The sequence below is a fragment of the Pleurodeles waltl genome, chromosome 6 (genome assembly GCF_031143425.1).
Source record: "Pleurodeles waltl isolate 20211129_DDA chromosome 6, aPleWal1.hap1.20221129, whole genome shotgun sequence".
Taxonomy (NCBI): domain Eukaryota; kingdom Metazoa; phylum Chordata; class Amphibia; order Caudata; family Salamandridae; genus Pleurodeles; species Pleurodeles waltl.
In genome coordinates, this window is record NC_090445.1 from 31,719,434 (window position 1) to 31,735,168 (window position 15,735).

The 15,735-nt window shown below is 47.9% G+C and overlaps 1 protein-coding gene across 2 annotated transcripts in view; it reads right to left on the reverse strand.

The window, feature by feature from the left end:
• Positions 1–7,741, reverse strand: part of TSC1 (TSC complex subunit 1) — a 188,673-nt gene extending 180,932 nt beyond the window's left edge. For both annotated transcript variants that reach the window (XM_069237129.1, XM_069237128.1), the window contains exon 1: positions 7,660–7,741. The gene's annotated coding sequence lies outside the window, so the exon portion shown is untranslated. The remainder of the gene's footprint in view (positions 1–7,659) is intronic.
• Between the last annotated feature and the right edge of the window lie 7,994 nt (positions 7,742–15,735).

A 15,735-nucleotide genomic window follows, 5' to 3' on the forward strand; every position in this document is an offset into this window, starting at 1 on the left:
TGGTATCCCCACAGTGGAATGCACACTCCACACCGGATAGCAGATGTACTCCAACCTAATGTTACATAATATAGATGTGTTTTTGTAAATTGAGTTATAAGCTCATATTCATATTTCACTTTTGTAAATCAAGCCATTCACACAAAGTAAGTTGAACCTACACATGCAAATAACTGTAAATCAGACAATAAGTGCTACAGGGCACATAAGCGCAACTTCCTGCTTCCCGGGAAGTCATTTGATAAGTAAATCTCATGGTGCTCATTTAGGGGCTGGGAAAAGGTTTGCATTCAAAATATACCTGCAGACCAGGATGTGGACATTCATCCAGCCAAGGGTGGCCACTGTTCACGTCACTGCTGTGGCACTGGATACCGCGGTGGTGGTGCCTTGTGTTATATCACGCTGATGCTTGGTCTCCTTTCCAGTTTTGACACAGTTTGGTTGTGTGACACAGCCATAAATGAGAAATCACACAGATCTTTTTCAGCTGGCGAGCAGCTCTGTGTTAATTGCAATATCAGATAAAATAGTCTGAGACATGGTGAGGCACATTCCGCTCCATTGTTTTTAGCTCGTCAATGCCATTATAAACTGGGACAAACCATGTGAGAATCAATTAGGCCCAGCCATTCAATAGATGTCTGCTGGAACAGCTGGGCCAGGGAGCGGTGCAATTTTCAGCTCCTTGGGCAAAATAGAACTGTGCCAATGGGGCAGTCCCCATATAGGTTTTATGGTAAATTGGCAATAATTTCACCTAACCACTAGGTGACACCATAAGGCACCTTCCTTACACCACAGACCTTGGTTAGACCATACACCCTCTGAAGGGTAACTTGTGCATCCCCAAATGCAACAAATATAAAGCATACAGCATTAGTGTACTTCTGGTGTTTAGTTGTCAGACAGAATGAGAGTAAGCCAAGATAGCCATGTCCCTCACAGGCAGTGACTCAGCTCTGACCTCTCAAAGTCAAAGTAGATATCCAAAAATTGTCTGGTCATGTGACAGAACTATTTGTGTGTATCGAAGATGGCGTGAACCACTGCTCTGAAACAGATCAATGTTGTGGTGATGCTGAGGGCGGATGTGTGCAAGTCTGTGAAGCATAAATAGATGTTGCGCAAGCCAGAAATTCTCAGTGCCTCACAAGTCATAAATAGGAATCATGTGTTACTTTAGAGAAAATATTAACTCCTGTGTTGGAAACCTATACTGCAGTCATAAAGATGCATTCCTCTTCATAACCCCACCACGCGACTAATGCAATAATAAAATTATAACTATAATTTATGTAGCCCAAATTAGGCACGCAGTTAGTATGAGGAAGGGCCACTGGGATGATGCAGTTCTGTGACTGGCATATTTTCTAGAGAGGCATATCCTGTGCAGAGGTGATCTGCTTACTTTTTAGTTGCTGACTCTTGTGATCATGAGTTAAACTGGTACTAGTAAGGAGAAATCTTTGCTCAGACTATTAATATATGTTAAATAACAAATCAGCAAAATAATGTTGCCACTGATTATGCAGCATAATTTGTACTTTCTAGCCACATAATTCAGACACCTCTTTTGCTGTATAATTCCAGTGGCCCTGATAATAGATGATCTGAAAAGAAGACAGATGCACAGCACGAGGCAGGCAAACACATTTGTAGAAGCATTTATTACTATGTAAATCAGTACAGAAGGTAGGTGGTGAGTCATGTATGTGGCATGGTCCCACCAGTAGGGTGATTTTATCACCTCATTCCCCAAATAGCTTCTCATGTTTCCAGCTGACATACAAAATCCTGAGAAACCACACAGCATCACACCCAAAGCCATGACAAGACATGACTCCAGGACAAGGAAAGTACCAAAAGACAGACAAGATAAGACATATATTTAATATCTTCCCACAGTTTGTTTTGTACACTTCTGCCTTCTGTATGGTGTCATCTGAAGCTGTGGCACCCCTTCTGCTGGGTTCTGAAAGTTCTCTCTAACTGGGGTAGTAATGGTCTCGGCTCAGTGTGTTAGTTCAGTGACGGATGGTTTCTTCCATGCAGTGATGGTGTGATATGCCATTCAAAGGCTCAAGTGGTATCACCCTGGATGATGGAAGGCCAAGCTAGCCCCTCTGAGAAATCAAAAATGTAATCTTTGCTGCCACGCAGATCTTTGCGGAGGACACATTAGGCCTGTGGGCTACCTTATCCCATATTCAGGCTACCTTCACTTAAATATCGGGACCTCAAATATTTGTTATGTGAATAAAATGTGCAATGCAATTATGTAAATAACCCACTTAATGTACACTATTCAAATGTCTAGGGCCTTTTCACTGTGGCCCTGTGAAAGCCATATTATAATAACCTATCAATGTTGTGCCAGCGACAAATCTGGACTCGTCATATTGTCTATTTGTAGTCTTTATGTCTTATTAAAAAAATATATATATATATACTTAAGTCACAACTTCACATTTGGGTTACATAAGTACAAACAGTGTCTGGTCCTGGTGGATACAGTTTGTGAAACAACAGTTCTCCTGTTCAAAACGTCTCCTGCACATGAAGACTTTACTGTTAATATCCAGGACTGACTTTGAGATGTAGTCCTTGATGTGTGTACCCATATAAACAAACATGTATATTCCTGTGGACACTGGGAGGCCTGGTGAAGCACTGAGAGGAACATCAGTAGTAGCAGGAGTGAGAAAAGGGGCACTTGATGGGGTCAGAAAGATATTTTCTTGACATTGATTTTCCATGTAATTGGTAACCACAGCAATCAGAAATAATGCAAAGAGTTTACATCAAATGATGCATGGGAACTCTCAGTAGAGTGGTTACATGAAGCCTGGGGTTGGAAGAGAAGAGAGCAGGTTAAATGTTACTAGACTGTGACAGATTATGCGTGGATCATTATACACAGGAGTCCAGAGGGTGATGGGGAAGCGCTCTGCGACAGCAACTGTGAAGGGCCTCTTCAAACAGTAAGCAGTGCTGTTCAAGAGCTGTTTTAGACACCGCTTCCGGGTGTGGCATCTGCAAAGTTGCAGTAGCTGTGGGGGTGGGAAATGTCAAAGCTGTGACACCAGTGAATTATGAAAGGAGGAAGTGATGTAGTTTGCGCCACTTTTGTGCCCTATGATTCGCTGCTCCTCTCGCTGTGGCACCCTTGCGTTAGCTTCTTTGCGCTACAAGGTTAGGGAAATGGCTGCCTCTACTAACTGAACTCTGTTTGAAGAGACCCAATTTACATCCAAAGGCTAGATGATTTTTGCTATCAAGCTAGAGGCCATGAAGAGCTTGGGGCTGGAGCCACGACTCCTTTTCCACCGTTTTGGAGACAACACCTTTCGCCATCTTCTTGCCTAGAACTAACCTATGTGCTCGGTTGTGACCCACCGGAGGTTATCAAGAGAACGTGCTATTGTCTAGTGTGAAGCTCTACTCAAGTCAGTTGGTTAATGCACCCACTACAGAGGTCTTGACAGAATGAGAATGTCAGATTACAATCCTGACATAGCTTTTTCATCTCTGCAAGGTCGATGCCAATGAATTATAGCAATTTTGTTAAGAATGGCACCTGCTTTGCAGTGCTATGAAATGGCAGAACCTGTATTTCCAAGTGATATATATATATAAAAAAATAAAATGAGTTATCCCCAGACTGCCCCAACATGCACCAGACAAAGAACCCTAGGGGAAACAATGAAATGTATGGGTTAGAGGTGCAGACTTTCAAATCCTACGATTCTGGGCAAGTCACTTAATCTCTCCTTGGTACCAAAAATTAATGTGTTCTTGGGTAATGTAACCAATGCTCATGTAAAGCACTGCAATACCTTTGTATTGGGTCTGCGTTACATAAAACTGCACAAAAGAAATAAATAAATAAAAAGCTGCAAGATGCCCAAAACCAAGGAAGGTAAAGAAACAACATACAGATGAGTGACGTGGCAAAAAAAAAAAAAAAAAAAAAAAAAAAAAAAAACACTGTGCGCCACACTAAGGTACCTGCCCGATCGTGCAATAATACATGTAACAGGGTCGGTCTCCATGGTGGTAACAAAACAGCCTCAAGGCGAGATAAACAGACCATTTAACAACGACATCAATGGATTTTTTAAAGGTAGGCCCAAGAACGATTGTAAGTGATGGGTGTGGTTAAAGCCCACAGAATAAATTACAACATGTCGAGAAGCGCAGCGCTTGCATGCTGCTATAATCAACCTAACAAAGGAGAATGCCAAAATGTAAAATCCCCAGGCATTTTCCATAGACGACTTAAAGACAGATTACAGCAAAAACTGCTGAATGTAACTACACCACTCCGCAAGAAGCAAGAACTCGGTCAGCAGATTGTGATTTGATGTAAATCTGTTCAGTAGTTTGAGAGATTAAGGGTCAAAAATAAATTGTGTATTTTGGCAGCTGGGCTTGAGAGTCTCTCAGACCCTAGCGGGGGTGCCAATTTACAAATAGAGCCCTCTGATTGGACCGGGGAGCTTTATTTCCCTTGGGTCATCTCTTTACAGTAGAAGTCAGACTTCTGCAAAAGCGATCACTCCGACTGGCTGCCAGCAACCTGAGAAAAATGGTGCTGGGCACAAAGAACTTGGGGACTCAGTTTCCCGTCCTGAAGATCTAAAAAAAAAAAAAAAAAAAAAAAAAAAAAAAAAAAAAAACACACACACGAGCCTACTACAGATCGACCTTTTTAGGTAGTACAACAAGAGACTGGAACTCACTACCCCTCGTGCTATGGAGCAGCATTTATATTGCAGCCCTGAAATAATGATTTTAACCTCTTGGTTACACAATCCTCTAAACTGGACACGATCAACACTATCCTCGTCCTTGAATTATCATAGTTAACACATATCTCTTTACTACAACCGAGTTAGTTTTCTCTTAATACCGCTGCTATATAATTTTCTTTACTGTGTACCACTTTATCCTTCATTTGTATGACCATGGTTTGGTTTCTGTAACACGCATTTATCTAGCTCATCAACTAACGTTACCTATTCTCACATACTGTGTTTTTCTAGTGTATGTCGTCACCGCTAATGCTAGACACAATAGAAGGACTGCCTTAGCTTCACGTGCTGGCAGTCTGATGCTCTTGTACCTTTCCTTGCAGCTCGTCGCCCTGCTGTGTTTCCTAAACATACCTGTAGTTGCTTTTGATCTTGCAGATACACCCACCGCTGCCTTTCGAGTGCCTATAACGTTCTTTCACTTGCAAAGTACTCTAGCTCCTTGGGATCATACAAAAGGAACTATGCTATGAAAAAAAGTGAGGGTTTTAAATCACCCTCATGTCAGGAAAAACTACTTAAGCAAAAACGAGGTGGAAGTTTTAGGCCTTACATTAGCAAACGATTAAACAATACAAAATAAAATCTGCCTTGGGGCTGATTAACTAAGGTTGGTGTAAATTATAAAGCGTTACCATTTCAAAGTTTTGGTAATGTGTTCCATCACCATTGACATACAATGGAAAGCGATTGGTGAACTGAATTATTCCCCGGAAAGCTACTTAAACACAAAAGTGCAGAAACAAACCATAAGGAAGGCGGACAATTAAAAGAATGCCTTTACATTGAGAAATTAATATACTGACAATGTAATTCCGCAAATTACAATTAACTGCTATACTTCTATAGCCCCGAAGAAGATGGTGGACACATTCCCTGAATTTGCCAGCAGAAGTGGCGATTAAAGTTTTGACGGCAGCAGCAGGGCTAGCTCTTGAAACAGTGGACAGAGAGCATGAATACCCTTCTTTACATTCACTAAAAAGTCCAGTGGGAGGTAGGGTGTCCATTTTTATCGAACCCCTTAATTTTGGGGCATGGGATATCAAGCAACATTCCATAAATCCGAGTACAATCCAGGGTAACATTCATGTATTTTGCAAATCTTATCTACAATCCAGGATGCACAATGCGTGTAATCAGGCCCTTAACTGGACCGGGTCCCCGATTTGAGTGTGACAGGTAATCCAAGACAGCGATTAAGGCCATGTTTGTATTTACTGTGTTTACTTAATCTTCCATTCCCTAGCGGTGCATGTAATTTCTTCTATGTTGTTTTTCTGTATTTTTGTTTTAGGAAGCATTTTACTCCTGTGTAGTGAATACTTTGAACTCAGTGTACCCATTTGTTTATAGTGGACTACAATTCAGAGTTCTGTGGTTGAGGCTGAGGTTAGTGAGAACTTTTAGTAGTTGACATCAGTAGCTCAATAAGTGTTCAGAATGAATATATGCCCGTCCATTCCTTGGCATCTCTGAAGATATTACGGAGCAATGTTCAAGTATTCCATCTGTAAGTGTGATCCTACGCAAATGTGCGCGAAGAAGAAAAACAGCGGGCAAAATATTGACGTGGGGTAAATAAAAAAAAAACTGCACTGCTTGCAGGTGAGTGGGCGTACTGTGGGTGGTGAAGTGAAAGATACAAAGAAGTGAACACAGGGGAATGAGAAGATGGTGCTTAAAGGGAAAGAGATGAAATAAGAGATGTGGAGGGTTTCAGAACGATATGAAGATAAAACGGGTACAAGTGTGTAACATTACAGAGGACCGTAGTGTGGAGGGAAGACCAGGAGTTACTGAGACACTGAAGACCTATACCCCTTCCACGGACCGCATTACTGATTAATTTACAGCCTCATAATATCAGAATTAAAACATTTTCAGTATTAATTATAAGTCGTTGTTAAACATTTATCGCCCGCAGCTGACAATCACTGACAAAGCCAATAGCCCTGGCTTGTTTTAGGGATACATCAGTTGTGTTACATTTCTTGAAGCAATGAAAGCACAGAGAAGAAGGAAAAAAAACAAAAAACGAGAAAGGTCGAGCAGCACTACATGCTTACGACATTGCTATAACTACGCCTATTCCAGACAACTCCACACCCCCCCCCCCCCCCAACAAAAAAAAAAAAAAAAGACACACACCAAGAGATAGCATCTCAGTGAAAGCTCTGGGTAAAATATCAATGCATTTCACAAAACTCCATCATTCCTGTGCCACGAGCAGGGAGACTCCCGATTTTTAAAGCAAAAATATGGCTTAATTGTGGCTGTCTCACGTCCGAAATTACCTCAGTTTCACTAGAAGCCAACGGGGGGAAAATACATTCTCCTGATTTTTTTTAGTTTTTAATATTCCCCTTACCTGCTCTACAATGTTAGCATCTGTGCAATGTACACACCACATAACCATGTAGATAAAATAACTCGTAATCGTATTATTGTGCACAGATTGGGGCCACTGCTGCAGACACCAGAGGGGAGGGCAAACCACATAGTGTCCCCTCGCCTAAAACAAATAAATGAAAGAGTCTTTGTGTAATGTGACTGGTGCTCATGCACAGCGCTCCAATACCGGAGGGGTCGAGTTCGCGCTATAGAGAACCGCAAAAAAACAAAAAGATAGAACAGAGGAGGTGACAGGGACAGTTGCATGAGTTATTACAGCCAGGAGCACTGGGAGGGCAGTCCCTCACCTGTGGGACAAACACACGAGCCAACTATCCACCCTACGAGAGAAACTTCCACCCCCCTCGGCAGGAAGGCGACCCCTGCCCGCCGGGACCCCGCCGGGACCCCGCCACTCCCTCCCAGCGCACCCCCGAGGGGTCTGTACCTCTCACCGCTTCCCAGCGCTGCAGGGCGCCGCCATCTTGGGTCGGGGGGACGACTCACGGCGTACTTTACGTGCCGCTCCCTCCGCGGCGGTAAAGTAGTGCGCGACTCCGGAGGCGCTCACTGCTGTGGCCGGGCCCCCCCGCGGAAAGTCACCGATACAGTGTGGCGGGGAAGGGTTAACGGGATGCTGGGGGGAGGGGGTGGGAGTCCGGGAGGTCCCTCCGGGTTATTGGTGAAGACAGTGCTGAGGCCCGCGGAGTCATACGGTGGCGGAGCTGGGCTCGTGACTTCACTTGCTGGAGGGGGCGGATAGCCTGAGAGGCTGGTGAGTGACGTCATCGCAGGGAAAGGCGACTGGTAAACAAGTACGGGTTACAGCGGTCAATGACAGAGAAGAAGGACACAGTTCTACGAGCTCGGCGGCCATGTCTGAGTGGATACCACCTTAGCCCTTTTCAACGGGCCGTCTATATGAATAAAGTTGCAAGAAGACATATTTTCTTTTTTTAGCTCCAAAATGAAAGTTGATTCTAATAAAATCTTCTCACGGTATGAAAATTATTTTATTACCAATTACAATTTGGTTTATAAGGCAATCATTTTACCAAACAAAATGATGCTAATTAGAAAGGTTTCCATCATACAGCTCAGGAATCCCGGGCTTTGGGAGTAACATGGAATAACTGCTGTCCTCTTTAGTGGTGTGTGAACGGAGAGCCACGCTGCCGTCGACTTCCGCCGCACTCCCTATTTTCAGCGACACGAATGGCACGTACATGGCCGGGGTGGGAGGTGGGTTTAAAGATCCATGACGTCATCCCTGGAGTTCTGGTAAACAAGCTCCGGTGGGTGGGTGGGGTACCTTGGACAGCTCGTGCTTTTACTGCTTTGCTGCGTGTTGTCTGCCAGACGGACTAGACTTCCAAACTGGAATTTATTACACATTTCAGAGCTAAATACATATTTGTTTTGTTAAGCAAATATAACCTAAAAGTCGTATTTAGGCACAAAGCCAACTTAGGCAAATCCACAGTGATAAGCATGCCTAGTGCTTCAGATAACTTTTTTTGCAGAGGAAGTCATGCAATGTATTTTTTTTAGAAGAAATGTCACTTTTTGTTGTGTGTAAATATGTATATATGGTCAAAGGAATCCTTATTGTTTACATTTTTAGATCTTACTTACAGACTGGTTTAGCTGGGTTTTCTTGAAAGACTTGTGTACAATACCAATGTAAAGAGTGTGGGGGCGGGGGAAACTGCTCTCGCCGGCAGAGTTATCAATCAAAATGTTTGCTCAGGCTGGGCTGTCTTTGTGCAGGCTGTGTTCACCCTAACAGTCAGCTTGGCACCATATTTTTGAACTTTCTTATATCCTGAGGAAAGCCTTACGGATCAAAGCAATTTGTATATATTAGATGAGTGCTTCCATGTTAGAGGCTGCAATTTCTGGTTGGTTGTGGAGGAGCTCCATGCAGAACCTACCCTTCCTGTCAGGGGTGGGTGATTGCACTCACTGTCTAACCTGCACTCACCCTTGTGTAGCATGGCACTGAGCAGTGAGGCTTATCACAGAGGCAATGAGTAAAGCAATGGCACAGCACTCTCGCACAACAAATTCACTGAGCTTCACAAAAGAGGCTTCACACGTATGGAATATAAATAGAGTTTGTAACAAACACACATCAATTAACATAGCATAAACATTATGACTTCTGGGTATAAATCACACTTGATAATATCACTAGCAGTACCCACCCCAACCATGTTAATATGACATCAGTAGAATGCACACTTGGGAGAAAACATACATTACCCCCGCACCCTTTTCCAATGCAATACATTGTCAGAACTAGGCCCACACTGGCAATTAATATAATGCAATACCAGACAGTTATAGGATGCATTCTAGATCGCAACAATATCAGGAATATTTACACACAGATAATGACAGAACTTCTAGCAGCATCATGGGCCAAGGCCGCATGGGTAGAACCAATGTCAAACGTAGTATCGAGTTTGCAAGACATCGACTTGTAAAGCAACACCACAAGTCGATGTAATCACTAGCAGGCGGTCTTAATGCAAGCACTCCCACACGTTCACTCAGCACCACTCCACTCCACTATGGATATCAGAGAGGTCCTTATGGAGCACACTTAAACACATGCCCGCATGCAACATCGTGATGTGGTGCAACTGATACCTGGCAAGAAAATTGGTAGCACAGTCTAGACCCTGTGGGCCCAACCCTCCTTCACCCTCCATCTCACCCCAGTTGCCCCACCCCCACAGATTAAAAAGAGAGATCACCACCCTACCCCAAGGTTAGGCCACTCTCGACCAGAGTCAGACTTACTTGAGTACCCAAAGAAGAAGGGGGAGGGTTAGGTATAAGGTCTGATTAAAAGGTAGTTCACAAACAGAAGGCGGTTGGCCATCACTCAGGAAGTTCACCCACAGGATGCAGAGCAGAAGCGGCTGAGGACAATAGTTTGTTCAATTAAAAGATTCCACTCTATGCCTTCTGGCACCAGCCCAGTTCTGCGTAGCACCGGGTGAGGTGTGGGGGGGGTTCCAATCGCTTACAGTGAAGAGTTACCAATTTTGTGCCTCCTGAGAAATGAGGCATGAAACATCTGGTACTCATTGATACGAGTCACACCAGACAGTTCCAGTCACACACAATCGAAGAGATGCACATTAAGGGGGTCATTCTGACCTCGGCGGTAAAAGCCGCTTACCGCCGGTCAGAAGGCCGCCACAATACCGCCGCGGCCGCGGTCAGCCGCCACGGGCATTCTGACCCACAACTGCAAAACCTCCGAAAATCCGCCCTCCACTGCAGTCCGCCACATCAGCGGCCAGCGGTAAACTGGAGAAGACCAAACCTCCACCGCCACGCCAACAGAAATACGCCCATCCCATTATGACCCGCAAATCCACGCGGCGGTCATTCAACCGCGGTATTCCATTGGCGGTAGACCCCGCCGCGGTCAAAATACACACACCCTTACAAACCCCTACCACATTGGACAATTTGAAAGGCACACACCTGAAACCCATACACACACCACTCCCACACATCCAATACCATATAAAACACACACCCACATCACCCACAAACCCCTACCAACAAAAACCAGAGACGAAGGAGAGAGAGACACACATCAGAGAATAGATAGCCAGACACACAGAGGCACACCGCAACATCACACACACCACATAGAAGCACAAAGCACCACACACCAACACACACATCATCACATACACCACCCCACACCTCATACACACCACCCCATGGCACCACAAAGGCACCCACGCTTTTCGGACCAAGAACTCCGGGTCATGGCGGAGGAGATCATAAGAGTGGAACCCCAGCTCTTCGGCTCACAGGTCCAGCACACCACCATAGCGAGGAAGGCGGAGCTCTGGCAGCGGATCGTGGACAGGGTCAACGCGGTGGGACAGCATCCCAGAAATAGAGAGGACATCCGCAAACGATGGAACGACCTACAGGGAAAGGTGCGCTCGATGGTCTCACGACACAACATCGCAGTGCAGAAGACTGGCGGGGGACCCCCACCCACTCCACCCGAATTCACAACATGGGAGCAGGAGGTACTCAACATCCTGCATCCTGATGGCCTCGCTGGAGTACACGGAGGAATGGACTCTGGTAAGTACAAGGCCAACCACTTCACCCCACCCCCAGCATGCTAACCCCCACCCTCACCCCCAACCCCCCAGCACACATCCTCCCTGAGAATGTCTCCCCAGCACAACCCACCCAACACCAACCCCTGCATGCCACCCCCAAACTATGGACACCCATCACCTAAGCATGACCACTGCACATACCCATCACCCCCCCCCCCACAAAACACCCTCACAACACCTCCCCCAAGGGAATGCCAGCACTGGGGGACAAGGGCACCTATAAAACGCAAGCTAATGCACACACAGAAACAATAACCATACCCTCTTACCCCATGCAGGACCCGAACGACAACACACCGGTCAGGAGGGACCAGAAATGTCCATCCCACCCCCGGAACAGGCCACTAGTGATGACAGCAGCTCTGTCGACCTGGAACCTGACGACCAGCCCGGACCATCGGGGACCTCTGGGCAGTCGGTTCCCCTCACCCAGACACAGGCCACTGCAGACCCAACCCCCTCTGGGAACAACCGCACAGCTCCCACCCAGCGAGCCCATGCCTCTGTCTCTAGGAGAGGTCAAGCAGCGGTGTGTCTACCACTACAGGGCCCACAGGGTAACCCACCAACCCAACAACAACAGGGACCTGGGGGCAGTGGGAGTGGGCACACCGTCCAGGGGACAGAGGCCCAGGGAAACAGGGCAACTCGGAGGGCTGCTGTGCGACAGGGGGGGGAGGAGAGGCCCAGGGAACCCACTCTCCAAGAGGCCCTCACCACCATCATGGCTGCCTACCACCACTCACAAGAGACGATGGCGACGGTACTGGCCAGGTTCCAGGAGATCCAGGCACAGCAGGAGCAACGCTACATGGGGTTCAGCGACCAACTAACCAACATCTCAACCGCTATGGGGAGCATAGTCCAGGCCCTGAACCGCATAGAGGACACGTTTCGGGACCATGTGGCATCACACCGGGCCCCTGTCACTACCCAGGAACAGGAACAGCCTACCACCTCCGCCGGCGCTAGTGGACAGGAGGCCCCACCACAACGACAGCCCCCCAGAACCCCACCTCCTGCTGAACAACAACCGCCCCGCAAAAGGAGCCTGAGATAAAAAAAAACGACAGAGTAGGATGTCAAGTCCCCCGCCAGCATCACATACCCCCTGAAGTCCTCCCACTGTCCCACATGGCCACCCTGTCAAACCTTGAACTGCCCCTGCTCCATCCTGCCACAGGCATATGGACAATGCACCTGTGAGACTGAGAACTGGACTCCGCCATAGACATTACTCCACCCCCACCCATCACTGTTTCACCATCATGTACCAATATCTATGCACTAATAATAAATCACACATTGCACTGAAATCAATCAGGACTCTGGCTGTCTTATTTACAAATGTATGACACATTACATATCAATTACGTATTGTGAACATTGTGAATTACACATACCGAGGTAACTTAGCATTAGTCCATGGGCCAACCAAGCCGAGGTCACGCAGTGGCTCATACAGCACAGAAAAGGGAAGGGAAATTCAAACATCATGTCCATAGGTCTGGGGGGAAACCGACAAAGTTGAGATGCAGGAGGCTTTCAGGAAATGTAAAATGGCATGGGTGATCATTACCTGTGTGCTACTGGAAATACTGTGCTATTACTCTGTCCCTGTTGTCTGTGTCGTCCTCTGAGTCTTCCTCCTCTTCACTCTCCGCAGGCTCCACAGCTACTTCAACACCACCATCTGCACCATCCTCCTGCAGGAAAGGGACCTGACGTCGCAATGCCAGATTGTGAAGCATACAGCAGGCCACGATGATGTGGCACACCTTCTTTGGTGAGTACATCAGGGATCCCCCAGTCATATGCAGGCACCTAAACCTGGCCTTCAGGAGGCCAAAGGTCCTTTCGATGATCCTCCTAGTTCGCCCATGGGCCTCATTGTACCGTTCCTCTGCCCTGGTCCGGGGATTCCTTACTGGGGTCAGTAGCCAAGGCAGGTTGGGGTAACCAGAGTCACCTATTAGCCACACACGTTGTCTCTGTAGCTGCTCCATCACATAGGGGATGCTGCTATTTCGCATCACATACGCGTCATGCACTGACCCTGGGAACTTGGCATTTACATGGGAGATGTACTGGTCAGCCAAACAGACCACCTGGACATTCATCGAATGATAACTTTTTCTGTTTCGGTACACCTGCTCATCGTCTTTTGGGGGTACCAAAGCCACATGGGTCCCATCAATGGCACCAATGATGTTGGGGATATGTCCAAGGGCATAGAAATCACCCTTCACTGTAGGCAAGTCACCCTCCTCTGGGAAAATGATGTAGCTCCGCATGAGTTTCATCAGGGCAGACAACACTCTACTCAAAATCTTTGAAAACATAGGCTGAGACATTCCAGATGACATGGCCACTGTGGTCTGGAATGACCCACTTGCCAAAAAATGGAGGACTGACAAAACCTGCACCAGAGGGGGAATCCCTGTGGGTTGGCGGATGGGGGACATCAGGGCTGTCTCCAGCTGGGCACACAGTTCATGGATAGTGGCTCGGTCAAGTCGGTAACGTAGTATGATGTGGCGTTCTTCCATTGTCGACAGGTCCACCAGCGGTCGGTACACGCGAGGATTCCTCCTTCTCATCGCAAGTCCCAGCGGACGGTGCCTAGGAAGGACAACATGGAGCACAGAGTCAACCAAACCACAGGTACGTACAGACAGCTTGCACAGTTAAAGAATGGCAATGGGTTGAAAGGTGTGTATGTGTGGCAATGCAAGGCCTAGGCCTGTGTGTCGCATTCAAAATTAAGCCATGTAGGCCCTTGAAATGGCGGCTGCCTGACCTGTGAAGTGGGACAATGGGATGTGAGGTCAATGCGCTGGCGGGGCACACCGTGGCGGTAGGCGGTCGAAGACCGCGGCGCAAAGCCGCATTGGTTAACATTGAAGCCTATGGGTTTCAGGAGCCAATGACGAAGTGCGCCGGCGGTCGCGGTACGCACCGCCGCGGTACGCACCGCCGCGGGCGTGACCGCCATTTTCTATCTGCTTAATCACTCGAGACCTGATCATCCACAGGAGAGGACCTATACTGCAAGTGCTGCTGTGACCTCGGTCTGGAAGATACAATGGCTGCTGCGACTGGGGAAAGGGCCCCTGCCTTCACGTCTGAAGAGTTGGAGAAGCTCGTGGATGGGGTCCTCCCCCAGTATGCGGTACTCTACGGTCCTCCAGACCAACAAGTGAGTACACCGGGTGCACATGGGATGGGCTATGCCTGTGTGGATTGGGGTGGATGTAAGTTGGTGGGGTGGGGGGCGAATGAGGAGTGCAACGCCCGACAGATGAGAGCATGTGCCATATGGCAAAGTTGGTGGGGGGGGCCAATCACATCTAACATGCAGGTCATTGATGAATTCCTCCTTTCCACCCTGTACATGTCAAATAGGTCAGCGCCCATCAGAAGATTGAGATTTGGCGTGCCATCGCCAAGGAAGTCCGGAACTTGGGGGTCCACAACAGACGGGGCACCCACTGCCGCAAGAGGTGGGAGGACATCCGCCGCGGAACAAGGAAGACCGCAGAAACACTGCTGGGGATGGCCTCCCAACCTAGGAGGGGTGCCAGTCGCACCATGACCCCCCTGATGTCCCGGATCCTGGCGGTGGCTTACCCAGAATTGGATGGGCGCTTTAAGACATCACAGCAGACACAAGGGGGTGAGTATCAGCACATTCTCCGATCTTTCTGCGCAGTGGAGGCGTCTGGGTGGGGGAGGAGGGCTGTGGGTGACATTAGGCCAGGGCGCTTTCTGTAGTGTAGTCCTCTCCCTTAGGCATGGCCCTGTGCCCCCGGCCCCCACCTCGGTAGGGTGACAAGTACAGCCATTGAAGGTCCAGCATCTCCCATGTGCGCGTTTGACGTCTCTTGGCCTGTTGTCCTAGTCAGTAGTACTGAGTAGTGTACCCCGAATGCGCGGCTTAGTGCATTAGGCTCCTGTGTCTGTCCTCTCCGCCAACGGTGTTGACATTGCATGCACTCAACCTGGTCTTCTTTTTTCTCCCCCCACCCTTTCTCTTCATCTTCTTGTGCATGTGTGCATTAGCATCATCAGGCGGAGGAGATTTGGCATCGGAGCACGAGGGAGCTGCAGGACACAAGGCCCCGGTGGGCCCAGGAACAGACACCGAGGGCACCAGTGATCCGGAGGGCGAGGGGAGCACCACGACGGGGACCGCTGGTGAGAGCAGCGAAAGCGACACGTCCTCGGACGGGAGCTCCCTAGCGGTGGCGGCAACATCCGTGCCCCCCGCCTCTACAGGTACAGCCGCCACCCAGCGCACCAGCCCCGCCCTCCCAGCAGCCCCTCAGTCTTCGCTCTGTGCCGGTTCGCCCAGG